Source organism: Haemaphysalis longicornis, unplaced genomic scaffold (genome assembly GCF_048455015.1).
Source record: "Haemaphysalis longicornis isolate Haplotype H1 unplaced genomic scaffold, Haemaphysalis longicornis Haplotype H1 scaffold_2, whole genome shotgun sequence".
Classification (NCBI taxonomy): domain Eukaryota; kingdom Metazoa; phylum Arthropoda; class Arachnida; order Ixodida; family Ixodidae; genus Haemaphysalis; species Haemaphysalis longicornis.
In genome coordinates, this window is record NW_027526295.1 from 191,825,211 (window position 1) to 191,843,501 (window position 18,291).

At 50.2% G+C, this 18,291-nt stretch overlaps 1 protein-coding gene and 1 pseudogene across 1 annotated transcript in view; one reads left to right on the top strand and one right to left on the bottom strand.

The window, feature by feature from the left end:
* The window catches only part of Mrj (DnaJ heat shock protein family (Hsp40) member B6 mrj), a 271,757-nt gene that overhangs the window by 71,195 nt on the left and 182,271 nt on the right, over positions 1-18,291 (top strand). The gene's annotated exons all lie outside the window — the stretch shown is intronic.
* Positions 15,818-17,057, bottom strand: LOC144167576 (serine/threonine-protein phosphatase PP1-beta catalytic subunit pseudogene; annotated as a pseudogene).

Genomic DNA, 18,291 nt, shown 5'->3' on the forward strand with positions numbered 1-18,291 from the left:
TCTCTCGTGCCTATTCCACCAACCCCCATCCGGTACACAGCAGTGTATTCGACGTGTGCACTCAAAATAAACAGCTGTACTCCCATTCTTCAGTCTCCCGCTTCTTGTGGAGGCCCAGGCAGGGCCACGAGTCGTGACCGAGGAGCCGCTTGCTACCATGGAGGTGGCGACAGTAGACAGTGCGAAGTCTCGTCGCCTTTGTTGTGTTTGTTTTATTTCAAAAAGCATGTTGTATTGTGTGTTTGGAGTGCCCTCGTCTGGCCTGCTCTCTCCCACTATGCTGCCCAGACTGTCTGTTTTATAATTGATGTGAAGGCTTTCTGAGAGGAATCATCTATTTATAATGTTTTTTAACGGCGCCATAGTGACATTGCACTTCGCTTTTTTTTCTTTTCACTTAACCTCAAATATCAATAGGAAAACTTCTTGCTATCAACAATTTAGAATTAGCCTCACACCACTGCCATGCCTCGGGCACTGCTCGGGCCGGTTCGGGCCGGCAAGGCCCGAAACATTTTTCGTTCAAGCCCGAGCCCGGCCCGGGCCCGAGAAAATGTGTGCTACCCGGCCCGAGCCCGGCCCGCGGGCCGGGCCGGGCTCGGGCTTTCGGGCCGGCCCGGGCCCGTGCAGTGCACTACAGTGAGGGGCCGAGTGAGTTGACTGCAGCTTTCTGATCTAGGTGGTGTTGTCCAGTCTGCAGGCTGTTCCCGAGACGTTTCGCGTGTTGCCTCATTAGCTGCCTTTAGTGGAGCGCAAACAATAGAACAGAGTGTAACACGTGCGAGACAACAGTCCGTGATGACCTCTGCCCAGGGCCTTGCGCGCAATCGGAACTTCGTTGAGAAAGGGCTCGAAGAACAAAAGGAGCGCTTGCTGCTTCGCAAACTGCACGGCGCGTGCACTTACGACAGCGCCCGTATCAAAAGCGCAGCACCTTGTTGGCGTTTGCGTGGCGTTGCGTGTCGCTGCCTTGGCAGCCATTGCTAAGTATACGGGTGATGCGCGGAGAACAACTTGGAAGGGGTAGGTTTTAGGCGCGAAGCAGCTTAGGGGCTCGGTCTGTCGGCGTCTCATGTAGTCACGGTATTAATGGTTTTCCAACGCTTCGTGCTAGAACGCCTCGCGCTTCAAAGACGCAAGACTTTTACACCAAAGCTGTATACCTTTAACCCCCAACGGTTTCATCTCCATGGGCAAAAAACGCCAAGGTGCCATGGGACCTAAGACGCCGAGCGCTCAGCATCGTAACCGCACTATACACTCCATAATAACTTCGAAACCGCATCATACACTTATACACTGCATGCTTCGCTTCCTCCTCAGGTTTCACGTTAGTAAAAATAACCTTTTTTTTTTTTTTGTTCTTGCGAGGTGCGAGCTCTGTCAGCGGTAACCCGAGGTAACAATCTTAGTTCTTTGTATCGGCACTCTTCAGGACATAATGTAAACATTCACGCGCCTGTGCGGTGAAATAAAATAAGAAGAAAATAAAGGTCGTAAACGTCGAAGAAAGCACGACTGGAACTATGTAATTCGTTCAACAGCATGCCTTACCGGAAGCCAAAGAGTCGGCTGAAATTCAGCTGGAATCGTCAAGGCGAAGCAGTGCTTCACCTATATTTGCTACAATTTTTTGCTTTGACGACTTTGACTTTCGTGTTTTAAGGCATCTTCTCCTGCCTTGACTTTAGAATTCCCCTTCTCCACTGAAATACTTGGTGCACTCCTGTAGGGGAGGCTTAACACAGTGCTTCCGTCAGCAAAGGTTGAAATGATTGCGTCACTGCAGCCATATTCAGATCCCAGAAATTAACGCGGTGATCCACAAGCTATTTAGAGTTCCCAATATTAGGTTGCAAAAATGTGAATGTTTTGCGACTGCGTCCTGTTGGAGGAGTTCGGCAAGATATACGCCCCGGTCGCACCTATTCTGTAACATCTTGCGCGCGGTGTTTACGACCGTTTTGCTCGTTTCAGTATCTTTTTCGCTGATGTATCCACTATACTCGGGTACAACTTAAGAACGGCAACGGAAGTTGCCGCTGTGCTTCATCACCGCAGCCGGACGTTACTCCGCGCGGCGCAAGTAGTGCATTACTGGGAATATTTTGAACATGGCACGAGCCGTTTTCATGATCTTCTGGGTTTAATATGCTCATCAACTATCGCAGTGACGGCAAACAAACTACGTGAGAAAAGGCAGGTGATATCACGCATTCATAGCAATGCCCGTTCGAAACGCCCGCGTCCGTTGACATCCGGGTCCGTCGTTTAGGCGCAGTGATACCGTACATGAGCTATTGCCGTTCTTAACTTGTTCCCGCACGCACTGCTGATCCTCCGCACCGCACCCCCTTGCTGTGTAATGACGTCAACGTAAGCGCCCTTTTTGACGGCATCCCTGCTGGCGTCACACACAGATGACGAGATTTTCGGTCTCACATTTCTCTGTTAGAAAGCACTGGTGAAAGGGGTAGTTTCATCCCCAAAAGGGTTCGAATTAAAGGCAATCCCGAAGCACTTTTTTTTATGCCACCCGGGCCCACTGAGTCACACGCCATATATACTTTTCCCAACGTTTCGATCTTACACTGATACCAATTATCGTTAAGTCCGGAGCTTTTCTTTTCGCCTTCCCCATGCCATTCAACACCGTTTTCTTCTTCGTTCTATACACTCGGGAGTTATGCCGGTTACGCCTCCAAGGCCTCCCGGCTTACGCAACCTTCCAGGCACGCTTGCGTACACGGCTTCTCTGTTCGTACAAGTCATTGTAGCGGTGCACCACGCCGCATTGGATCCACGTCGAGCGAGTACGGCTTGCGTCTGCATCCCTCGCACTGTCACCTGTTCTGTTTCCCTTCCCACGCTACGCACTCTGGAGCAGTGCGACCCGTCGCGCCATGCCTAATTACGAAAGCGAAGACAAGTCAAGCGGCAGTCATTATTACTGCCATCGGGGATTCGCGTCGGCAGCGTCAGCGTGCGAGGAGACCGACCCGGAAAATCGGGGTCAGAGAAGGCGGCATGCATGCTATAGGCTGCGCGAGTATGCGCGTACACTGCCTTAGAAGGAGCCGCTGGCCGGCTACACGCTGTCTCTCTGTGTGAATGGATCCGCTGCAGGGCAACAGCGGCCTCACTTTCGAGGCACCGATAATGTCGGAAAAGGGCGGGAACAAATCAGGGCGAAAAGCTTATGCCTCGAGTCCCTTTTTCGACGCATATGCATACTCGCGTACACATATCTGCGAGTGGCCTGGGAAAAATACCTCGTGAGTGAGGAAAAAAATGACTGTCAACCTTTCCTGAGAAAACTGCCGAGCGCGTAAAATAATAATAAAAAAATGGATCGTTTGGATGAGCATACGAGTAGGAAAAAAAAGTAAGTTATCCACCAAGCAAATATTGATGATTGATTGTAGGGTTTAACGCGCCGACGCAAAGCAGGTGATGAGGCGCACCGTAGTGGAGGGCTCCGGATTAATTTTGACCACCTGGGGATCTCTACCGTGCGCCGAAATCTCGAACACGCGGGCGTTTTTGCTTTTCGCCTCCATCAGAAAAGCGGCCGCCGCAGACGGGAATCGAACTCGCGTCCTATAGGGCTCAGCAGCACAACGCCTTGGCCACTGAGCTGCCGCGGTGGGTACCAAGCAAATAAGTAATCCGGAATTCCTAGCATCGTGCGTTAACGCGCGGATTTTTTTATTCATTCTCGACATCTCCCGCACGCACGCACGGGTCTGCTCGGTCGGAAAAAGTTATCCTCCTTTCACCCCATGGACCTTGCCTTGGTCGATAACTGGCCAACGGCGTATGACCATAAGTACGTGCGGGCCTGGGAAAATTTTTGACCCTCAGGGTTTGTCTAGCAACGGCTTACGTTTTTTTCTCTTTGCTGGTTTAATTGGTACAAATTCTAATAACTACGATGAATTGCCTTTCCAACAGCTGGACTGCGTATCATCACAAACACCTTTATTTATTTATTTACACAGTACCCACAGCGCCTGAGGCATTACAGGGGGGGGGGGGGGGGGTAGTACAACTTAGATCAGAAAATTATAGAATACCTTCGTCCAAAACACCGAAAGTTTATTCTTTATCAGCAAAGGAGTTGCGGCTGAGACGCCCCCGCTTTGGAAACCAACGAGCCCCGGGTCTATTATCAGTTGTTTAATTTTCCAAGCCTATTTTAAACCCGTGTCCATGCACGCAAGTATGCACACATGAGTGGAAACTTGAAGGTGAGACCTGCACTGCTGGAGACATTTTGGGCCTAAAAACGGGTGAGCATATCGGCAGGACAATGCCTCCTGCAGTCATAGTTGCACATGAAACAAGTTGGGCAATCGGTCGGGAAAAAGCGCCAGAAACAACGGCCGAATGTGACAGACAGTAAAGCAGATCATCGTGGGCTTGGAGTCGAGTCACACCGCTCGATGGGCACGCGGCCTTGAACGCCGAATTCGCGCAATATGTGTCGTGGTGTTGACCTTCACCCGTGGCATTGCAATGATAATGGCGGTATCGAAAACAAAGCTCATTGCACCACATTATGGTAATCGTGAGGGTTGCGTAGAGCGATCATCGCCCCGCCTCTGAAATGGCGGTTTTTCTACGAACCACGGAGCGCAGACGCTGGAAACACGTATTGTTTCTGTCATCCGCCAGGCAAGCACTCCTTGAAGCAGTGTCCGTCGGTTTGCGAAGACCGCGCGGAGGTCGTTGCCTCCGCACATGTTTTCGGAGACTATAAAACGACTTCGTAAATTTGCGATGTCTAAAACGGAAAGAAAGAAAGAAAAAAGAAAAGAGAGAAAGAAAGAAAGGAAGAAGGAAAGAAATAAATGTCGATATTTCCAGACCTATCATTATTTTGCGTGCAGCAGATTTCGTCGACTTTATCGTTCGGCTTGTTGATTGACTGCCCCATCACAGCACTGACGCCACCCTGGTAAGACAGCCCCCGAGTCTCCTCCTTCCATCCTCCCGTTTGGGCGTTCTCATAAGATTTCTTCTTGTTAACTATTCTTATTTTTTCCATAACGCACTAATTGCAAGTGCGACATCGTCATCCCTCCTGGAACCGGGACTACCACTCACTGGCTGTTTATTCTAAAGCACGTCGACTTGGTCGGCTCGCTTTTATCGCCGACATCGCGGAGGTCCCGCTGCGACCAACGGCGGCCGAAAGGAACGATTCGTCAAAGGGAAGCCGCTTTATACCCCGAATCCCCGCTGAGCCCCGCATGTTGGCTGCGATATTTCCAACACCCTTCCCTCCATTCCCGCTGCGGTTGGATATAATACGCCGTTATTTCCCACCTCAAGTTCTGCAGGTATGCATGCAACACAGACAGAGGCAGGTGTTTCTACAGCGTCCCAGTTGTAAATTATACACTTCCATCCACCACCACGTGCATGCGGCGCGTGTATGGGCTCTGCGCTGCGGCTTTGCGGCTTTAAGTTTCGCGCGTCTGATGTATATCTCGAATGGCCATCTCTACAGCCTCCATCCGCCAAGGACCTCCCTTGCCTGCAATGTCGAAGAAATGCGCGAATATATTTGTTATTCGACTTCGCGGCTTGGTTTGAGACGGGCTTCGCGAAATGGAGCGTCTCGAGGCGCGGAGGCTATATAAATGGACCTTTGTTCGAGAAAACGAGATTCGGGGGGGGGATATAAAGAAAATGGGAACGGAATGATTCAGCGTTTCCATTACTTTTCGCGCCCCTGCGTTTTCTACCACGACAACGGCCTCGTTGTTTCGTTTTCCGGACAACTGCCCATTTTCCCACAGATTTCCCGTTCATTTTAGCGGGTGTGCGATATTGGAAATGGGCCCGGCAGTTCGCGCAAAGCGGTGCGGCTGTATGTTGGTATAAATTCGAAGCGGGTTCTGACCTTGCCGTGGTCGTATACCCGTTGTTGAAAGTGCGGCGGCTTTCCGCCGAAACCTCCACCCTGGCGATTGCATTAATCCTGCTGGGGGGGCTATATAGCTGCGTTCGCGATCGTTCCGTGCGATATATCCGAGAGAAATGGTCCGCGTGTGCGTATATTGTCCGGGAGGCCTCGAGAGTAATAGGTATACCAGGAAGGAGCAAAATCAAACCTAGCCTCATCGGCCTGGTTTTATGACCTCAGTGTTGCGCTTCTGGTATACCAAGCCTATAAAGCAATGGGTCCAGAGCCTGTGAGTCAGAATGTGGGGGAAGCTATGCCAAAATGAACAGAGAGGGCAAAAAAAAAGGATTAATTGCGGAGGGCACCTAACTCTTCTCAGGCTCAAGTGTTACGTGTGAGCGTATCAAAGGAAACAGGATTGCCGTTTTGATTGCCTGTTCGGTCGCTGTTTTAAAACGCACATTTATAAATGCATAAGCATTTCTATGACAGCTTAATTAATGCGGAAACCCATATGCTAGTCCGTAAGGCGTGACGTACCTTGCTTTGACGGCATACGAAAATGATAGTACTAATAAAAGGCGCTAGCGCCCTCTAACTTTGATATCAGACTTGAACCATTGCAGGCGCTAAGCGGGCCATGGACGGAGAAGAACACGAACGAGCGCGCTTCAATAGTTTGCGCTCTTCTTCGTCCATGTCCCGCTTAGCGTCAGCAATGGTTCAAGCTGAAAACCAACTAGCCCCATACCAAGCTTTGATATCAGGCTCCTCTCTTCATGTGTGTACAGTAGTGGAGCCACCGGCATTACAGGGACACTGAAGTGATTTGTAAACATTGCGGGATTACTAACGCAAATTGTGTAGTCCGGAGTCCATAGGCCATGTTTCGACTACTCTGAGTCCGTTTACGCGAATTTATTTAGAAGAAAAATCAATTCGAAAATGCTGTCCTCCTCTCTGCATCCTCGCCCATTTTCTGTGGCGTATTTGTGTGACGTCAGGAGGAAATTACTTGGCTTGACTGCGCTACTGCACGGCTCGCCAACCTTCCGACAGAGTCAGTCGGCCCAGCGTTTAGTCCGCCGGCCGCCGACGGGTCGTCGCAGTTCGTTCGTTCAGTTGAGACGAAGCCAGGACACGTTTGTGAATGGAAGAATGTGCGTTTCTTTAGTTTGCTAGTTTGTACACTGTATCAAGCTCCATGTACAGGTCGCTCCACACAAGCGCTGCACAAGCGCCCATACGACGCTTCGCTGACTGGTACGCTAGTAAGAAAATCTAAGCCCACTTGAAGGCGGGAGAAGTCAGCGAAGTCAATATAGGTGCTAAGGAAATAAAATCAACTGAAACTTTTACCGTACAGCGTAAAACTAGGGAGCAGGAAGCACTTTTTTGCGCTGGGTGAACAAGCACAGCGGTCAGCCGCACGACTACGCATCTGCGAACGCTTTTCCATCTATAGAAATGGAATTGCTAGACGTGAGATATTGTGGCAGTTTGGGGGACGCTTACTGCACGAGCGCTATACAACAAAAAATTCCCCCGCATTTCCCCGAGGGGGAGAATGTGAAAGTGCGAATGCACGGTTGTCGGCCCGCTTGCGGCGCTTGCGCTCGGCCCCCGCAGCCCACCGCCTCGCCGCCTTCTCTTCCATCTCTTCCATCGGGTTTGTAGTATCACGTGTACACCACGCAGTTATCAAGCCGGTATAACGCCGCTGAGTCGCCAACGCACGCCGCTGACGACGTAGTTTGAATGCGTTAAAGATATAAGGCGCGTCACTAACACTGATATCAGCGTCGCGTCCGTGGCTTGGTCGGTAGAGCGTCGCGCTGCGGCCGCAAAGTCCTCGGATCGAAACCTGGCGCCGGATGCTGTTTCTTTTTTAAATATAGAGGAGCACTGCGGACGCCGCCGGCGGTGGATGGTTTGGGGTCGCTTATAAAGTGCATTCGCACTTAATAGTGCTATACAACGAGCGCTATACAACAAATTCTAAAACTAAATAAAAGTGAAAACTAGTTATACATTATATACCTCATATTTCCAACGCAAACAGTGCTGGCCCGTGGTGGTCTAGTGCGCTAGAATGTAATTTTGCGAGTTGAAAGTTCGAATCCCTGAGGATAAATTCTTTTTTGTTGTTGTTGTAAGTTGATTTTTTTGTTTTCGGCCGATGTTTTGTATACTGAGTTCACCATTTTTGGGCCGCAATGCTCACTGCTCCACGAACGAGTTCGCAGAACGCGCGAAGACTGACACTGACGCGCCAGCGGGTTTTCGTTGCCGTGCTGTTGCCATGAATACCGACTGCTTCCGGGCAGTGGGCACAGGCCAGAATCAGCAGACCCTTGGCCTGGTGCGAACACACTTATTACGATACAGGCACGAGTGAGGCAAGCTCCAAATAACGGGAAAAAGAGCATGGCATTTGAGCGTCTACGGTGACGCGGAGGGCGTTCATCCACTGCGTAGGACTCGGCTAGTGATTGCTACGATTAAGCCGTCCTGGGAGGCTTATCTTAGTCATTTTACAGCCGTCAACATGGCAGAAGCGCGGTATGACGATTATTGAGATATCGAGAATGCCCATCCAACGATAACGTCGGATGTCAAGCATGTTGTTTTACAGAACCGAAAACTAAACTTCTTTGAATGCTAATCTTGGACATCGTCTAATCACGGTGCCTTCTTAGCAATGCATGCTTGTGAAGGGGTGAAGCCGGCTTTAACGAGACTCGGTTTCAGATTTTCATTTGGAAGCTTTCGCAATTTATTTTAGTGGCGAAGCATGTTAGCGGCTCGGGCTGTCGGCGTCTCCTGTCGTCCTCGTCTCATGTCTTCATGGTAAATCAAGTTGTCGAACGATCGTAAAAAAACAAGTGTATACAAGATGAAACCGGTTCAAAATAAACTAACATGATTTAAACTAATTTAAGATACAGGAGTAATCAGGACTTAATCGCGTTAATAACATAAAATTTGTTAAATTTAGTCTCAAATTCAAACGCCGGTTTTTTTCCTGTAAAGTATACTTCTTAGCGTGCTACGGCGTGTAACATGAAGACAACTTACGGGCAATCTCATTTTATTGCTTAAATCCGGTTCAACGCAAGAGAGGGCGCCACTGCCTCGGCAAGCGCGCGATTGCTCGTCCCACCGGCGCTTCTCCGGCGCCCAATAAGCGCGCGCCGTGTGACAAGAGAGAGACTTACAATCTTTGAATACACTTATACACTGCATGCGTCACCCCTGCTCAGGTTTCACGATAGTGGAGTTGGCCTGGGATTTTTTGTCGTCTACACGTGTTGTATCGAATAATTCCCAATGGGATTCGAGAGCGGATTCCACTGACTCACTTCCATAGAAACTTTTAAATCCACGACATGCCTAGGCTTTGTTTTAAAATTCGGGAAAGTGACGAGCCCACCGCACAATAACGGCTGGTCAGTCGATGGAGAAAGTATGATATACATGGTGGCTTCGTGTGACTATAAAAAAAGGCATGTACAGTGATAGCGTACGAGAAGGAAGTCCTTTAAATTACTTGTCAAGCTACTGTCATGCTTAGAGAGTTCAGAATTTCAACTAACCCCCAATTAGTTTTGAAGCGCTGATCAACGTGGAATTACCATTTGATGAGAGGGCCTGTTATGCCATATCTAAGAGCCAATTAATTCACATTCTTAAATATTTTGTTATTGTTAGGCCAATTAGCAAGAATTAAGTAATTAATAATACAATGGGAGTACGTAATTTTTGTGTGCAGTGTGTAACCGGCACATCGCAAGACACGCAAGCGTGAGCCGGAAGTAGCACAAAATTTGAGTGCGGAAATTAACGGCACCCGTACACACTTATATCGAATGATTGATTGATTGATTGATTGATTGATTGTAGGGCTTAACGCGCCGACGCAATTTTGTCCACCTGGGGCTCTTTAACGTGCGCCGAAGTCTGGTACACACGGGTGATTTTTCTTTTCGTCTCCACCAGAAAAGCGGCCGCCGCGGCCGGGAATCGAACCCGTGACCTCGTGCTCAGCAGCGCAACGCCTTAGCCACTGATCCACCGCGGCGGGTCTTACATCAAGTGTGCTTGATACCAATAGGAAACAACACGCGGATAAACTATTCGTCCTTCATCGAACGCATATTTTCTTCCCCGTCATCTGCGCGCGAACAGAGGGGATGATGTGCTTTTGCGCATTTTGGCACGGAATGCAGCTGTTCTTTTCCCGTTTGGCGCACGCACGTCGCATCCGACCAGCCTCGTCCGCTCATATGATGCGTGAGACACTTTTATTCCGCGTCCTGTCCTTCCGCGATCGCGTGGCGGGCGAGTACCGCGTCCACTCGCCCAGAACGGGCATGACTTTGCGCTATATCGGACGGCTCGGCGACTACCAGTGGCTGTCTTGGGTTTTTAATTTGCTCGCGCGCTTCATTACGTGGCTTGATAAACGAGTCTTAACGGTCTTAACGGTTAACGAGTCTAAACGGTCTTAAAAGAGTGTGCAAAACTGCAGAATTAGTTCATTTTTATTCCAGGTTTTTCTATTCCAGGTTAGTTTCTATTCCAGGTTTATAACAACGACCTTACACTTGGGCGGGTCGCGATTCAGGGCTATACGCAAATCTATTCGGTTTGTCTTGGCTCCCTTGGAGCGTGTTCGAAATACAGTAATACCTCATTAACTCGAATTCGCATATCTCGAAAAATCAGCTAAGTCGAACTTTTTTGCGGAACCGAGCGATTTCCTATACGTCCCATATGTATTTGTTGCCCTTTATTTCGAAATAATTTTGAGCCAAACTGCGGGTATCCCGAAATCTTGACTGAGAGTGGAACGAAAATTTCGCCGCCGCGGACCGTTTCACAAGATTCGCGCGATGCTGCCGCGCTATAAGTCCCTCGATTTTTTCTCGTTTAGCCGCGCCTACCACATAGCTAGCCGATGTTTCCCCCGAACGTGGTCTGAGCTTATAGGCATATCAACGTCGTCAAGCAACCCTATGACACGTCATGTGACGGTAGACTTGCGCTGAGGTACTGTGCACTAGAAGATATAGGGGTGTCGTGCGGGAAAAAACCCAATGGAGAGCGCGGGTCCGCTTTGCGATGCAGTGCCACAAACCATGCAATCCGGTGAACGTCTCTTGCACGGAGGTCTCTTCTATGTTTTTTTTTCTCTCTTTTAAACCATTACGAAAAGCATGATTGTAAGTTGCTGTTGAAGAGCTGGTAAGTAGTAGCGAATTTTTCGCAAAGAACTCGATATTCCATGGCAATTCCCGCAACTTTGCTCGTCTCAAAAATCCGCTTATCTCGAAACATTTCCCGATTTTTACTACTTCGAGTTATAACGAGGTATTACTGTGTTATAAATCGTAGCAAATCGTAATTTTTTGTGTGCGCAGTGAAAAATACCAAGAAAATGCCTACCGCTCATGTTTGCGTGCCTCGCGACGACCGTTTAGTGTGCCCTGCGCTATTTCGCCAAGCCAAACATATCCACTAAGGGAAACTGGCCAAGATTGGCCAAAGAAAACTCCAGCGTTCGCCGTAATCGTGGCAACACTTTCTCGGAACGAGAAAGACACGTCAAAGCGTACGCTCCTTTAAGATGGTATCCAATGCTTATGGCTTCCAAAAAATGAAAGAAGCTCACACTTATAGCAACAATGATGGAGTGAAGGTCGTTGCGGCAGCGAAGAAGATTCAAATTGGCTGCAATGGTGGACTTTAACCTTCGTGATGGTCGTGAAGGTTGCGCGCAGCTTCGCTACCTTCAAGTCTTACGCGATAGTGCTAGCAATTGTTATACACTCGAAGACGCCTTCATTTCGCCTGCATAAGAAAAAAAATCGAGGACACCTAAGCACTTATTATGAGTTGTGAATGCAGAAGAAGCATTAACGTGCAACTGAACACCGCAGAGTGCCCCTCCGAGATTGGCGCTGCGAATAATGCTTTCGAGTTATGCTGTGGACAGTGTCTTCTAGCTTCGCGATCGTATTTTTACGAGTTATTTTTTTGGAGTTTCTGCCGTAGCACGCTGTAAACCGAAATCATTTGGACGGTATTGCTGGGAATTCTACTGCCGCGAATGGTCGCCTTGGATACAATACCCCAGAAGAACAAGGCAGTTCTTCTGGACATACCCACAACCATAAGGCAAAACATCTATGTGGCTCCCATTCCACGGAATATGCACCCTCAGTTTCACCAAGGAAGACGTGCGGCGAGAGCACAGACATTAGATATAGTCCATGGATCAAACCCCAAAACTGTGTACACGGACGCTGCCGACTACGCTCGCATGGATACGATGACAGCGGTCGTCACCACATGCACCGAGCATGTCGCCAGTGCCACACTTACTGGAATCACCACTACCCAAGCAGAAGAAGCAGCCATCGCTCTTACCATTGCCCACACCTCAGCCGATACAGTCATTACTTATTCTCAAGCAGCATGCCGAAGCTACCTACGCGGAAGAATATCAAGACCAGCTGCAAGAATCCTTCTCCAGTGACCCCCTCAACGCAAGATCAGTCTGGTTTGGGCGCCTGCCCACTCGTCCCTTCGCGGCAATGTCATGGCCCACACGACAGCCCGAGAATTAGCCTACCGGGCACCGCGAGACGACTGGCTTCAAGCGACTCATCCCCTAGTAACATACCAAAGCACCACACAGCACTACAAGCTGAGTCGGCAACAATATCCTCCTGCCCACCCGTCACTCACCAAGGAACAGGAACATAAACTCAGGCTTCTGCAGACAAACACGTTCCCACACCTATCTAAACTTCACGCCATCAGCCCCACCCTCTACAGCGCCACATGCTCACACTGCGGTGAGATCTGTACCCTCTACCACATGGTCTGGGCCTGCCAGAAAAACCCAAATGTTCACCCAATTCCCAACCCTTCTTATGAGCAGTGGGAGAGAGAACTGGCCAGCTCCAGCAGCGAAACTCATCTTCGGCTGGTGGAACGTGCGGAGAAGGCAGCAAGCTCCAACGGGATCCTGAAATGAGGAATCCGACCACGTTCCCCCCCCCCCTTTTTTTTTTTGCAAAATAAAGTGTACTCTCTCTCTCGCGGCCTGGCTCGCTGGGGACTGTTGCGCCGCTGTGTGAGGCCAGCGCGCGCTGTGGAACGCTTCGCAGTCGCGTGGGTATAAGGGCCGTTCCGCAGCCACAGACGACGCCGACGCCGGCTTTATCGCTCAACGGGTCATTTAATGCTTTCGTAGTAATACAGCCTTCTCTCAAACAGCGAACGAGTAGCTAGTGAACATTCAAAATAGTATGTTATATCGATAACATAGTATCGATAACATCGCCGAAGGGATCTATTCGGCGACTCAATAATGGAGCGCTGCCGACACTCACAAATTGCGGAAATGACAAAAACCTCACTGACGTTTCGCCTCATGATCTGTGAATAAGCTCACATGGAGTCGAAGTTGTCCTTCACTCATCAAACGGAATGTGAGCACTTCCGGCGTCGTTGCTGTACGCAGGTGACAAATTCGCACGGATGGTATGTACACCTATGCACAAATGAAATGCGAACGCGCAGATTAAGAACGGGATGCACAAAGACTCAATCTTTTTTCATGCAATTCAAGTTGTTTATAACGGCAGCAAAGTTTGCAAACGTAAATTTCCAAACGTACCACAACCGCGCCATTATGTGATCTCCATGAACCAAATTCTTCGATTTTGCGTGTTCTGTTTCATATTTCCGTAATCGCTTGTCATCTGTCCACGACTGCACAGGCAAAGCCTGCCGGCCTATCTGTCTGGGCGGTGAGGACAACGGTGTGCGGGGTGTGAGGCTCCCGGAGGCCGCGGACGTCTACTGCAGCTTTGCGAGTGGAAGCTTACGGCTCATACCGGCGCAAGGAGTCAGCCTCCTTCTGTTTATTGGCAGATGGGCGGCATTCGAAGAAGGTTGCGTCGTTCATGTCGATGTGTAATTGCCACCGCGGCGCGTGCAGAACCTTCGTGCGGTAGCTGGGGTGCCTTCGTATCGAAAACACGCAACACCCTCTGCGGGGAAAGCTTGAAGGCGAAAAGCTTGCACGCCTCTTTGCCCGTGTTCTCCCGGCCTTCGCGTACGTGCGTCACGCTGAATTCGTCGCGGTCAGTGCGACGTGTATGTTCACTCGGCGCGTGCATCAACCAGCGCGCGTTTGAGTAGTATTTGCACGATACCCCTCTTTGTGTCTCTCCCATCGCAGCAGGTATCGGGAGGGGCGCATATAATCGCGTGTCCGAAACGTGGGCTGAACACGCCCGCGGCATTGCGCGCGTTTGCGTGTACGCGGCACGAGAGGCCGCGATCACTCGAAATAGTGTGCAATATCGATTTCTATAATGGAGAAGACCTCCATGTGGGACAAGGATTTCGTTCCTATACATTGGCTTATCTCGCAACACAGCCCTCACGCAGTCGGAACCGTCTGCACACGTGCTTAAAGCGGTAAAATTCTTGTAGACGTGCATATCACTATGCGTGAACTAACTCGCTGTTAATTTATGGAAGGGGGAAAAACGCGCCAATTAATGCTATGCGTGCTGAATGACTCTATATGACTGGCAGAAAAAGATGTGCAGAATTACAGCAAGCAGTTGCGGTATAAATAAATCACGGCGACAGCTGTCGCGCCGCCCTTGATAATGTACCCGAACTTTTTTGACATTTTTGGGGGGGCAGATACCCTTTACTTTTTTTTACTGCGCTTCTGGGAGAGGGTGACCCGTTCGTTGACCTACAGTAAACATCCGTTATAACGAAGACACCTTATTCCAAATCTAACTTTACTCAAGTGTTTTACGGTCCCCGCTGCAGTATATGTTAAGGGAAATCATCGTTTTTAACGAAATGTCGCTTATGAGGAAGCAAGCTTTCTGTTCAGGGGACTTCGTTACAACAGGGATTTACGGTATATTAAGCCCGTGAGTTGCCTTGTCTATATGTTGTCATTATGGCCTCTTTAAAGCGCCACTACAGGACTGCCCGGCTCCGTTTTTTAGTGTGTTTTTTTTTGCCAGAAAGCAGAACTGGTGGGAAAATTAATCTGTTTCTTTTAACGCACTTCTTCTTTTAATTAGATCCAGTGAAGAGCGTAGATCCTAAGCACCCCTTAGTGCATTTGGCGTCGCTGTCAGGTTAACCAAGTGAACGATTTATGGGCTGCTGCGAAACGCGCCTGCTGCGAAACGCGTCCTTGTAACACTCTCGCGCTCGCTCCCACAATCTCCTTACTAGCGAAGCAGTTGTGCCCACACACCACTCAGGTCGCAGTGTGCACCGCACAACACGCTGTCCACGCCAGCCACGGTACTCACGGCGTTCTCTCAACCGTATTACAAAATTATTTTCCTCGGTATATTGCAAAACCTTAACACTTAAACAGCTGGGCTCTTCGCTAGACACTACACGAGCGTTTTCATATCGCACCGCCACCAGAAAACAGACATCGTGCTCGGGAAAAGAACTCGCGCCCTCATGGTAAGCAGCACGCCTCAGCCACTGAGCGCGGCTACAAGTTCTATAGGCGACTGTTATATACTGTTGTGAACGTACTGAAACCTGACTTGGTTGCAAAGTCACCTTCGCGCTAAAACACTGTATGCAGTGAATTAGAATCGGGAATGAGGTCCTCGTTGAATGAACACGGAAAGGAAAGCCAGCATTTGTAGGATAGTTACATTCATATGCGGCCACAAGAAAGTGAAGGGGAGCACAGCCTCCCCGGTATAGCCACAAGTATAGCGTAGTTGGTATGGCATCAGACGTGTATTACGAAGGTTTTGGGCTTGGGTCCTACCCGGAGATTATGTTTTTCCCCACTTTCTTTGGAACAGTTGAAAAAAAAATGTATGTAGACACAAAAAGGATGCACTACTTCCCTCAAGCCTTTCTGGCGTTCTTGACTGCTGGCCTTCCTTCCCGTATTCATGCAACGAATACGTTGAAAGCACGAGACGTGGAGACGTACTTGTGGAGGTTGCAGGTTCTCTGTTTATTCCAATCTCCCTCCTGGCGACTCCGCTCCACGCCTCCCACCCCTCATTTCTTCTTGGTGGGACCCGGCTGTCGCTCGACGGGCTGCCCAGAGTACAGACCACCGTACTGGTACTTCGCCTTCTGGTTGGAGGGCTTCAGAATCTGGAAGCTGCACAGCAGCGTATCGTCCACGGACATCATGGCCCCGGCGTTGTCAAACTCTCCGCAGTAGTTGGGGGCCGAGAAAAGTGTCACCAGGTGGCGCCTGTCGAAGAACTCGTACCCGTCCTCCACCACCTGGTGGGCTCTGCAGATGAGGTCGAAGTCGTGCCTGTTGAGGAACTTGCAGACCACATCTGGACCGAAGGTGAAGGAGACGCCGCGGTCATTTTCGTCCCAGCCGCGGACGTCCTTGTCCGGATCCGACCAGAGAAGGTCGCACACGAGGCCTGTGTCGGGTACATCTGTCGGTCGCATGATGCGCCTGATTTGCTCCATTGACTGGAGGTCAGGCGACAGCCCCCCGTGACAGCAGAAAATCTTGTCGTTGACGACGGCGGCGATGGGAAGACAGTTGAAGCAGTCTGTGAAGGTCTTCCAGAGCTTGATGTTGAACCTCCGCTTGCACTCATCGTAGAAGCCGTATATGCGGTTTATGGAGGCGCACTCGTGGTTTCCCCGAAGCAGGAAGAAGTTTCCGGGGTACTTGATCTTGTAGGCTAACAGAAGGCAGATCGTCTCCAGAGACTGCTTGCCCCGGTCCACGTAGTCTCCCAGGAAAAGGTAGTTCGACTCCGGGGGAAAGCCGCCGTAGTCGAAGAGCCGTAGCAAGTCCGTATATTGGCCGTGGATGTCACCGAGAATCTTGAGCGGGGCCTCCAATTCGAGCAGGACCGGCTGGGCGAGGAAGATCTCGCGCGATTTCAGGCAGAGGCCGCGCACCTCCGCCTCCGTCAGGTCCACCGTCTTTCCTGGGCGACAACCCCGGACGTCCAAGAGCCTGGTGATGATGCTGTCTATGTTCAGGTCGCCCTCTGCCATTTTCACCCCAGGCTGATGCTTGAACGCAGGGCTAGGCCACGGAACCGTTCGGTTGCGCGAGACAAGGGATGCGGTGACGACAGCCGGTGGTGCGTGGATGGAGACGATGATGATGGTAGCAGTGCTTCTGGCTGGTGTAAGAGATGATCACAATGGTTACCACAGAAACCGGTATTTAGACGGTGCTCACGCTATTTTCCCGGCCGCTTGAGGGGAAACGCGGTGCTGAGGTACAGTGAGGTACACGCTTATTCGGCTCGCTGTCGCTGGCAGCGCCTCATTGGCCGGCGCCCGGCGCGCGCTGGGGCTTTCACCTCGAGCGCTCGACGCCGTAGCTCGAGTGAACAACCATGGCGCCGCGTCCCTTGCGTCATCTTATGTTTTTTTTTCTTCTCGTGGTTTTCTTCTGTGGAGGACCTTTGTTTCTATGCGATTTCTCCACATGACACCAGACATTCATGACCAAGAAGCCGTAAAAAAAGGTGATGACCGGGGTAACACGAGGCAATGAATGAATGAATGAATGAATGAATGAATGAATGAATGAATGTTTATAATTTAGGAAAAATGGGAAGGGGGGTGGGGGGCAGGGCTCTTGGGCGATGCCCAGGGCTCTCTGCCTTGACTCTCTCTCTAGCTGGTTCTGTGAGGTGCTAAGCAAGGTCGAATCCCATGACTCAGAAGTGGCAGGGTATGGGGAATTGTTGGGGCCTTGGTCTGGCCCCAGATTCGAGGGGACGCACAAGTTTCGCGGGAAAGCGTTGCAATTTCTCCGTATTCCTTGCAGTTTTCTGTCAGTTCCGGCTGCTTCTGCCGCAGCATATTGTCACGAAGACAAGGACGATGCAGTTCTGTTGAATGAGAAACACGTTTATTGGAGCGAACTTGTGCTCCCCTAACAACTCAAAAGAATACAGAGGCGGCGAAGCAGCGGTCAACAAAGTGACTTGCACAGGCGAGTGTCGTCGAATCGAATGCCTCGGCGTCCGCACTGCAGGCTTTTTATCTTTTGGCGCGCGTGGTTCTCGAAACGTCGATTCGCATCGAGAACATAGTAGATCCAAGAAGATTATTCTGGGCTGTTCACGTTAGATAGGAATGCTCTCCCTATCACAACAGATAACACATGCAGCACAGAAAGAAAGAATGGAACACGCGCTTCCCTTGGCGCAGAGATAACACAGACCGGCGCAGCCGGGCGGTAAAAGCAAAACACAAATAAACAAACCCAATGTATGGTTCGCGGCATTACCCCCCCCTCTAAGAGTGCATCGACCCGATGCTAACATAAGCGACAGTCCGAACAA